Below are 10,115 nucleotides of genomic sequence, written 5' to 3'. Positions count from 1 at the left end.
AACCATAATATGTGTCATTTCCCCTCTCGGTTGTTGCATCAAAGCGGACACCGCTGTTTTGGTTGGTGCTCTTTTGATCTTGGTCAATCATGTAAAATGTATTCCCATTTATCGCGTATCCTTTGTAAATCAATACAGTCAAAGATGGTCCCCTGGACAAAAAGTACAGCTCATCACAAACAGTGTTCTCACCTCTGAGACGTGTTTCCAACTAACTTCTGAAAGTCCTGATGTGTTCACACATAGTTTTAAATAGCCGGCTATAGCCCCGCTATAGCTCCGCTATAGCTGTTTGAGGGTGTTGCCGCTAAATGATTTCATGTACAATTTGCCGCTATAGCTCCGCTATAGCCCAGCTATAGCTGTTTTTAAGGGTCGCCGCTAAATGCCATAGCCCGCTATTTAAAACATTGCTTCACATGTAATCCAGTCGTCGCACTGCTCCGGGTGTTTGGAGCGCAGACTGTTCTTGTGTTCATCGACATACGGGGTCACCAAGGTAGAGTTCTGTAAAACTGTGTAGTGTGCTTTAGACCAAGAATGCCCGTCCCTACATATTATTGAGTCCGCTTCTAGCGTGCCTTTTCCAGTCAGTCTCCCCTGATACCGCCATTTAGGGAGACCTGTCTTCTTAAGGTCAGGAATGAAGTCAACACAAAACCCAATGACATCCTCTGTTTGATGGCCCATGGAGATGCTTCCTTCTGGCCTAGCGCGGTTACAAACATTTTTCTTTAGGACTCCCATGAACCTCTCAAAGGGGAACATATTGTGTAGAAATACGGGCCCCAGAATGACAATCTCATCGACTAGATGAACTAGGACGTGCGTCGTGATATTGAAGAAGGATGGTGGGAACACCAGCTCAAAACTGACAAGACATTGCGCCACATCACTCCTTACCCTTGGTATGATTTCTGGATCGATCACCTTCTAAGAGATTGCATTGAAGAATGCACATAGCTTCACAATGGCTAATCGGACGTTTTCCGGTAGAAGCCCCCTCAATGCAACCGGAAGCAGTTGCGTCATAATCACGTGGCAATCATGAGACTTTAGGTTCTGAAACTTTTTCTCTGGCATATTTATTATTCCCTTTATATTCGACGAGAAGCCAGTCGGGACCTTCATACTGAGCAGGCATTCAAAGAAAATTTCTTTCTCTTCTTCGTAAGAGCGTAGCTGGCAGGACCTTCATACTGCTTCGGAGGCATGCCGTCTTTTTCGTGCAAATGTTGCAGGTCCTCCCGTGTCTCAGGTGTATCTTTTGTCTTCCCATACACGCCCAAGAAGCCTAACAGGTTCACGCAAAGGTTCTTCGTCACGTGCATCACGTCGATTGAAGAGCGGACCTCTAGCTCTTTCCAGTAGGGTAGGTCGAAGAATATAGATTTCTTCTTCCACATGGGTGCGCGTCCCTCAACGTCATTCAGAACAGCTAGTCCGCCGGGACCCTTTTCAAAGATTACGTGTAAATCATTGACCATAGCAAGTACGTGATCACCGGTACGCATGGCAGGCTTCTTCCGGTGATCTGCCTCGCCTTTGAAATGCTTGCCTTTCTTTCGACACTGATGGTTGGTCGGGAGAAATCGACGATGGCCCACGTACACATTCTTCCTGCATCTGTCCAGGTCTATACTTTTGGTGTCATCCAAACAGTGCGTGCATGCGTGGTATCCCTTGTTTGTCTGTCCTGAAAGGTTACTGAGAGCGGGTCAATCGTTGATGGTCATGAACAGCAACGCCTTTAGGTTAAATTCCTCCTGTCTGTGTTCATCCCACGTACGTACACCGTTTCCATTCCACAGCTGTAAAAGTTCTTCAACTAATGGCCTTAGGTACACATCAATGTCGTTGCCGGGTTGCTTAGGGCCTTGGATGAGAACTGGCATCATAATGAACTTCCGCTTCATGAACATCCAAGGAGGAAGGTTATACATACATAGAGTCATGGGCCAGGTGCTGTGATTGCTGCTCTGCTCCCCGAAAGGATTAATGCCATCCGCGCTTAAAGCAAACCATACGTTCCTTGGGTCCTTTGCAAACTCATCCCAGTACTCTCTCTTGATTTTTCTCCACTAGGACCCGTCAGCGGATGCTCTCAACTTCCCGTCTTTCTTACGGTCCTCACTATGCCATCGCATCAACTTGGCATGCTCTCCGTTTCTGAACGGACGTTTCAACCGTGGTATTATAGGAGCATACCACATCACCTTCGCAGGAACCCTCTTCCTGGGGGCTTGCCATCAACATCACCAGGGTCATCTCGTCTGATCTTATACCGCAATGCACCACATACCGGGCATGCGTTCAGATCCTTGTATGCACCGCGGTAGAGGATGCAGTCATTAGGGCATGCATGTATCTTCTGCACCTCCAATCCTAGAGGGCATACGACCTTCTTTGCTGCGTATGTACTGTCGGGCAATTCATTTTCCTTTGGAAGCTTCTTCTTCAATATTTTCAGTAGCTTCTCAAATCCTTTGCGAGGCACAACATTCTCTGCCTTCCACTACAATAATTCCAGTACGGTACCGAGCTTTGTGTTGCCATCTTCGCAATTGGGGTACAACCCTTTTTTGTGATCCTCTAACATGCGATCGAACTTCAGCTTTTCCTTTTGACTTTCGCATTGCGTCCTTGCATCGACAATGACCTGGCGGAGATCATCATCATCGGGTACATCGTCTGGTTCCTCTTGATCTTCAGCAGCTTCACTCGTTGCAGCATCATTGGGCACATCGTCTGGTTCCTCTTGATCTTCACCAGCTCCCCCCGTTGCAGCATCACCGTATTCAGGGGGCACATAGTTGTCATCGTACTCTTCTTCTTCGTCGTCTTCCATCATAACCCCTATTTCTCCGTGCATTGTCCAAACATTATAGTGTGGCATGAAACCCTTGTAAAGCAGGTGGGTGTGAAGGATTTTCCGGTCAGAGTAAGACTTCGTATTCCCACAATTAGGGCACGGACAACACATAAAACCATTCTGCTTGTTCGCCTCAACCGCTTCGAGAAATTCATGCACACCCTTAATGTACTCGGAGGTGTGTCTGTCACCATACATCCATTGTCGGTTCATCTGCGTGCGTTATACATAATTAAGTGTGTCAAAAACCATTACAGAACATCATGAATAAATAATTAAGTGACCAAATTAATAGAAGTTCATCATCACATTAAAACCAAAGTACATAAATAGTTCTCATCTAACAACATATAGCTCTTCAGAGCATCTAATTAATTAAACCATATATTTAAACTATGTAAAACATTTCAATGCGAAAACAAACGCGATCATAATCGCAACCAAGGTAACAATTGATCCAACGGCATAATGATACCAAGCCTCGGTATGAACGACATATTTTCTAATCTTTCTAATCATCAAGCGCATTGCATCTATCTTGATCTTGTGATCATAGAAGACATCCGCAACATGCAACTCCAATATCATCTTCTCCTCCTCAATTTTTTTATTTTTTCCTTCAAGAAATTGTTTTCTTCTTCAACTAAATTTAACCTCTCAACAATGGGGTCGGTTGGAATTTCCGGTTCACATACCTCCTAGATAAATAAAATCTATGTCACGTTGGTCGGCATAATTTTCATAAACAATAAATGAACCAATAGTTATAAAGACAATATATACCACATCCGAATCATAGACAGGACGAGGGCCAACGGGGGCGGATACCAAAACCATCGCACTATATAAGATGCAATAATAAAAGTAAGAAAATGATACAAGTATCTATCTAAACATACAAGTAAGAATATTTTTCCTTTCAGAAAGAAGATAAGAACAAGAGGCTCACCACGGTGGTGCAGGTGATGAGATCGGCGCGGGTGATCGACGGCGGTGAAGACGGGGGCGGGGCGTGACGGACCGCTAAACCTAGACAAATATTGAGGAAAATGGAGCTTGGAGGTCAAGCTTGGAGAGGAGAAAGCTTAAGTAGTGTGGCTCGGGCATTCCATCGAACACCTTGTGTGCATAGGAGGTGAGCTAGAGCACCACCAAGCCCTCTCCCCCTTAGCCAGAAAAAACAAAGCAGTGTGCTCTACTCTTGCGCGAGGGGGTATATATAGGCACCACCATTGGTCCCGGTTGGTGGCATGAACCGGTACTAAAGGGCAGCCTTTGGTACCGGTTCATGCCATCAACCGAGACCAATGGTGGTGGGCCAGGAGCGAGGCCCATTGGTACCGGTTCGTCCCACCAACCGGGACCAAAAGGTCCAGACGAACCGGGACCAATGGCCCACGTGGCCCGGGCGGCCCCCTGGGCTCACGAACCGGGTCCAATGCACCCATTGGTCCCGGTTCTGAACTGAACCGGGACTAATGGGCTTACCCGGCCTGAACCTTTGCCCCCTTTTCTACTAATGTACTTAATTACATGCTATTTTTGGCAGAACAATTAGAGGATAAGGAGAAAGGAACTAAGCAAATGCTACTATTTGTCACTAGTACGCACGTACCTTGACAAGTGAGGAGTTACTGCACCGGTGCAGCCCCAAAATTAGAGCACAAATGGAGATTATACAAGGGTGTGTGGTTCCGAAACTGCAAGCACGCTTTAAAAACTTTGGGCATGGACCCCAGCAATTTCACCCCTCTTTAAGTAAGGAATGAATGATCCATTGACTGTTGTCTTCATACTGTCTGCAGGGACCTTTGCTTCAAGCTTTTTTTTCGTGCGTCTACCGAACTATGAAGTAGTGGCAACTGTTAATTTGCACAACCTGTCAGGTTTCCATGGTAGTTAGTGCACATAACAGCCAGATACTAACATTATGATTTCATTTTTGACAGAATTTTGGAGTCCGACGATGTACATGGCGATTTTTCTTTCCTTGCCAAGTACAGTTTCGATGCGTACAGCCACAAGGCAGATCGATGTGCATTATCCGGGCTTCAGTATATGGCTGCTAAGAGCGTATAACGCTATGTGTCTAACCAACGGACAAGCCTATATGTTATGGTCAACACATTTCTATTTTCTAACATGGTAAATGCTATGTCATGGCACCTGCCAAAATCCTATTTGCATATGTGAAACACAAGCTTATACGATACGTACCTTTGGTTTATCACCTAAAATAACAAAACCAACCAAACGCAGCAAAACTTTTCATCAAAGCTTCATATGTTATTTTATTTTATTTATAGTGATGCAATTTCTCTGTGATTAACAGATCCAAGGCTCTATTGAATTCATTAGCTACAGCAATTGAAAATAAAAAGAACCTGCTCAAAGGCAGTGCTTTACCAAAATACTGAATGAGTAAGCTCAATTAGACATTGCACCAGTAACCAGTCTGATTATTTTACTACACTACCAGGTTCACAATCTGTAATAGGATTTGTGATAAGCATAATAACTGATTGTTATGGAATGGAAAACCGATTACATTATAATTTAGCCACATGGAACTAATACATGTCCAGAACAACAGCCAGAGCTAGGTAAACAAGAACATGGGTAACAATGTTCTTCGGAAATGACATTATGCTTAATCTGTTGATTTACCAGGCATTGCTCTGAACTGGAGATCAACCAAACAGGAGTGCAAGCACCAGCAAATTGGGCAGCATGATTCAAGCAGATTCAGAGGTACACAAACAAGTACTTCAGCCGGCAGAAGATCCAATTTTTGGAGGAAGCCCAAGGGTGGTTTAAAGGGAACACTACTACCCATCTACATCTGCTAATGACTCTGAAAACAGAGGAACATAGGATAGAAACCGCTGCCGTTGTGTATTGTTTATCTCAACATTAAGGATACAACCAACTTTCTGATGTTGCACATCGTACGCTGCCAAGGTATCACCTTCCCATGAAACCAGGAAAATGGTGTCGCAATCTGGATGAATCTCAGCCACACGGTACCACTTCATAGTCATGCTCGTAAGCTTATCGATGCTGGCGGTATTCTTCAGGACCAATTCTTTACTGTCGCAATCCTTGAGGTACCAGAGTTCAATCTTATAAATGGAAGAATCTATAGCAAAGTGTAAGCAACCCTGCGATGATCCAAACGTGCCAACTCTTGAACTGTACGGCACGCGGATAATCTTCCACACTTTCACATCCATGTCCACCCCCACCAACACATAATCTTGGTTGATGCCTTTATGGATGCCCATCAGGTACATGATACCGCCGACAAATACACATCTAGTAAGATAGAACAGCGTCACATTCTCAACCATCCCACTATCCCTGCGAGTCCAGGCTCCTGTGCGCGACGAGTAGATGTTCACTGCTGTGATCTAAGATCCCTGAAAGGTCTGCTCGAAGTGAAGAACATAGAAATGGGATGAGACTGCGGGGTCAAAAGCCAGACCCGCGATACAGCTAAATCTATTTTCCGGCGACTGCGGTGAAGGAGGCAGCTCCAACCCCCTCCCAGTGACGGGATTGCACACGACAAAACGGAAATCGTCCTCTGCCCAATTCCAGTTCCAATGGGCCAACTTCTTGTTGCTGCCGCGGTAGAGAAGGAGGCCATTGCAGGCGTCCACCTGGGCCATGTCCTTGTACTTGTTAGGCTGCAGGTAAGGGAGGCAAGGGTCAAACGGGGCTGCACCGTCGGAGACGCTGGCAAAGTGGTGGCGAAGCCCGCTGTCGTCGGTGGTGAAGTAGAGGAAGCCAGCGAGGGTCTGGGGGAGCGTCTTGCAGTTGGCGGGGTTGGCGATGAGGTCACGCCAGGACACGGAAACGCACTTGAAGCGGTGGAGGGATCTGGCGGGGAGGCGGGAGAGGATCTCGAGGATGAGGTCGTCGGTCAACAGGCTGGCCGCCTCCACCGTCGCCCCAGGATGACTGTCCAGCTCCGACTTGGTCTTCTTCTCGAGGCTCCTCTCCTTCTCCGCCCCCTCCATGGAGTGGAAGTGGAAGGGCGCAAGCAGGGGACAGTGTCAGGTCAGATCTGCAAACAGAGAGAGGAAATCATCGATCTCGCTGGGGGAAATCAACCAGGTTGTCGGTGGTGTACTAAGGTGAGTCGGGATAGGTACCTTGGTCGGTTTGGTTTACGACGGCTACGGGGACGGCGGCGGCGACGCTTCGCTTCTCGTAGCACGGGTGGGTAACAAAGGACGGACACTGAACTTTTTCCCTAAAAGAAAAGAGGACAGATGCTCTGATTGGATAGAGTCGTAATAGTACAAAAATAAAAATAAAAAATAAAATTGTATGCTCTCATGTATAAAGATTCATGTCATAAAAATAACTGTATGCTCTCATTTATTAGCAATGTGCCCCTGCGTTGCAACGGATCATAAGTAGAATAATACGTGTTCACAAACTTGAAACAAAAACACTCTAGTTTTACTATATATATCATTATTTCATCAATAAATGTGTACGTATGTATATGGACTATCCCATTTATAAATCTGTACAGAGACAATTTCATCTATAAATGTGTACGTATGTATATGGACTATCCCGTTTATAAATCTGTACGTAATCTATTTCATGTATAAATCTGTAGGTACGTATGTATATGGTCTATCCTATTTATAAATCTGTACGGAGTATATCTATTTAATCTATCAATCTGTAGGTATGTATATGGACTATCCATTCATAAATCTGTACGGAGTCTATTTCATCTATAAATCTGTACAGGGCCTATTTCATTTATAAATCTAATAAAAATGATAGGTCTCATCTATAAATCTGAACCAAATGATAGCTGTCGTCTGTAAATATGTATGCTCTCACTTAGAAAAGTTGATGTCATTTATACTCCCTTCGTCCCAAAATTCTTGTCTTATATTTATAAATCTAAGACAAGAATTTTGGGACGAAGGGAGTAAAAGATTGTGCATCTGGACATCCAAAAATCTGAAGCAAATGGCCTATAACTCCACGTAAAATAAACTGAATGGACACATCTGCACGAGCTCACCTTGAGCTTCTGGAGCGGCGACGGCGGGGGTGCCGGCTGCTGTAAAGTTGGGGCGGAATGAAGGAGTCGCGAGTGGGACGAAGAAGGGCGGCTCGAGGAGGATACCTTCGTCGGGGTTGCCGGACGATGTTGACCGGCGAGGATGCGGCGGCTAGGGTTGGACCAGCCGGGACGAGGGGAGCGGGGATCGTGATGTATCGAGACTTCTCCAGCCATCTATCGAACCCAACAGGTATGGCACTTGGCGATGGCACATCCTCGTGATAAAAGCGAATTCCAGATTTTGCGTCTTCTGGGATCTCCAAACGAGCACCCCAGGGTGTTCGGGATTGCGTGAAGCTGGGACAATAATTTAGTATACACTGCGTGTTTATCGCATTGTTTTGCCTGCATTTGTAAAAGGAATAATATATAAATATTTGGCTAGAATAGTCTATAGTGACGGTAAGATATAATAAGGCTTCATTCGAAGAAGCTAGATGGGTTATCTTTAAAATGGATTTTGAAAAGTCGTATGATAAAGTTAAGTGGCTTTTCCTCCAGTAGGCAATGCGCATGAAAGAATTTAGCGAGGCCTGGCGGAATCAAATGGGTTTCCATGTCCAAAAGGGTAGTGTTGGAATCAATGTTAACGATGATATCGGTCATTATTTTCAGACACATAAGGGTTTGAGACAAGGAGATTCCATGTATCCTCTCTTGTTTAATATAGTGGCCGATATGTTGGCCATTCTTATTGGAAGGGCCAAGCAGCATGGTCAAGTGGAGAGGTTAGTTCCTCATCTAGTTGAGGGAGGAGTATCCATCCTACAATATGTTGACGACACTATCCTCTTTATGGAACATGACATTGCTAATGCGTGTAATATGAAACTTATCTTATATCTCTTCGAACAATTGTCGGGTTTAAAGATAAACTTTTACAAGAGTGAGTTGTTCTGCTTTGGGAGGGCCAAAGACGAACAAGACACGTATAGACAATCCTTTGGATGTGAATTGGATTCTTTACCATTTAGTTATTTGGGCATACCGATTCACCACCGTAAGTTATCCAATAAAGAATGGAAATGTATCGAAGATTGAATAGAAAAAAAATCTTAGCTGCTGGAAGGGCAAGTTTATGTCTTATGGAGGTCGGCTAGTGCTGATAAACTCGGTACTGACTAGTATGCCGACGTTCCTACTATCGTTCTTCGAAATTCCGAAAGGGGTACGGAAACGACTTGATTTCTTCAGATCTCGGTTCTTCTGGCAGTCCGATGAGGCCAAGAGGAAATACCGTCTCACGCGATGGGATATCCTTTGCCGACCAAAAGACCAAGGCGGTCTCGGTATTGAGAATTTAGAAATCAAGAACAAGTGCCTTATGAGCAAATGGCTCTACAGGTTAGAGACGGTGCCGGAGGGCATGTGGGCACAGATTTTGCGTAATAAGTATCTACAGTCGAAAACACTCGCTCAGGTTACCATGAGACCAACCGACTCGCCATTCTGGAAAGGGCTTATGAGAACGAAGGATCTGTTCTTCCGTAGGGTCAAATTCCTAGTTGGCAATGGGATGTCAACAAGATTTTGGGAGAATACGTGGTTAGGAGAGATGCCCTTGGCCATACAATATCCCACCCTGTATAACATTTGTTGGGGAACGTAGTAATTTCAAAAAAATTCCTACGCACACGCAAGATCATGGTGATGCATAGCAACGAGAGGGGAGAGTGTTGTCTACGTACCCTCATAGACCGAAGCGGAAGCGTTGACGCAACGTAGAGGAAGTAGTTGTACGTCTTCCCGGTCCAACCGATCCAAGCACCGTTACTCCGGCACCTCCGAGTTCTTGGCACACGTTCAGCTCGATGACGCTCCCCGGGCTCCGATCCAGCAAAGCTTCGGGGAGGAGTTCCGTCAGCACGACGGCGTGGTGACGATCTTGATGTTCAACCATCGCAGGGCTTCGCCTAAGCACTGCTACAATATGACCGAGGTGGAATATGGTGGAGGGGGGCACCGCACACGGCTAAGGAACGATCACGAAGATCAACTTGTGTGTCCATGGGGTGCCCCCCTGCACCCGTATATAAAGGAGTGGAGGAGGGGAGGGCCGGCCCTCTCTATGGCGCGCCCTAGGGGAGTCCTACTCCCACCGGGAGTAGGATTCCCCCTTTCCTAGTCCAACTAGGAGTCCTTCCA

At 45.7% G+C, this 10,115-nt stretch overlaps 1 pseudogene; it reads right to left on the bottom strand.

The window, feature by feature from the left end:
- Nucleotides 1-5,700: 5,700 nt before the first annotated feature.
- LOC147956959 (F-box protein At2g23160-like) lies at nucleotides 5,701-6,894 on the bottom strand (annotated as a pseudogene).
- Nucleotides 6,895-10,115: the final 3,221 nt, after the last annotated feature.

This window comes from Triticum urartu, chromosome 7A, assembly GCF_056163025.1.
Source record: "Triticum urartu cultivar PI428250 chromosome 7A, HENAU_Tu73, whole genome shotgun sequence".
Classification (NCBI taxonomy): Eukaryota; Viridiplantae; Streptophyta; class Magnoliopsida; order Poales; family Poaceae; genus Triticum; species Triticum urartu.
This window is presented reverse-complemented; position numbering and strand designations above follow the sequence as displayed.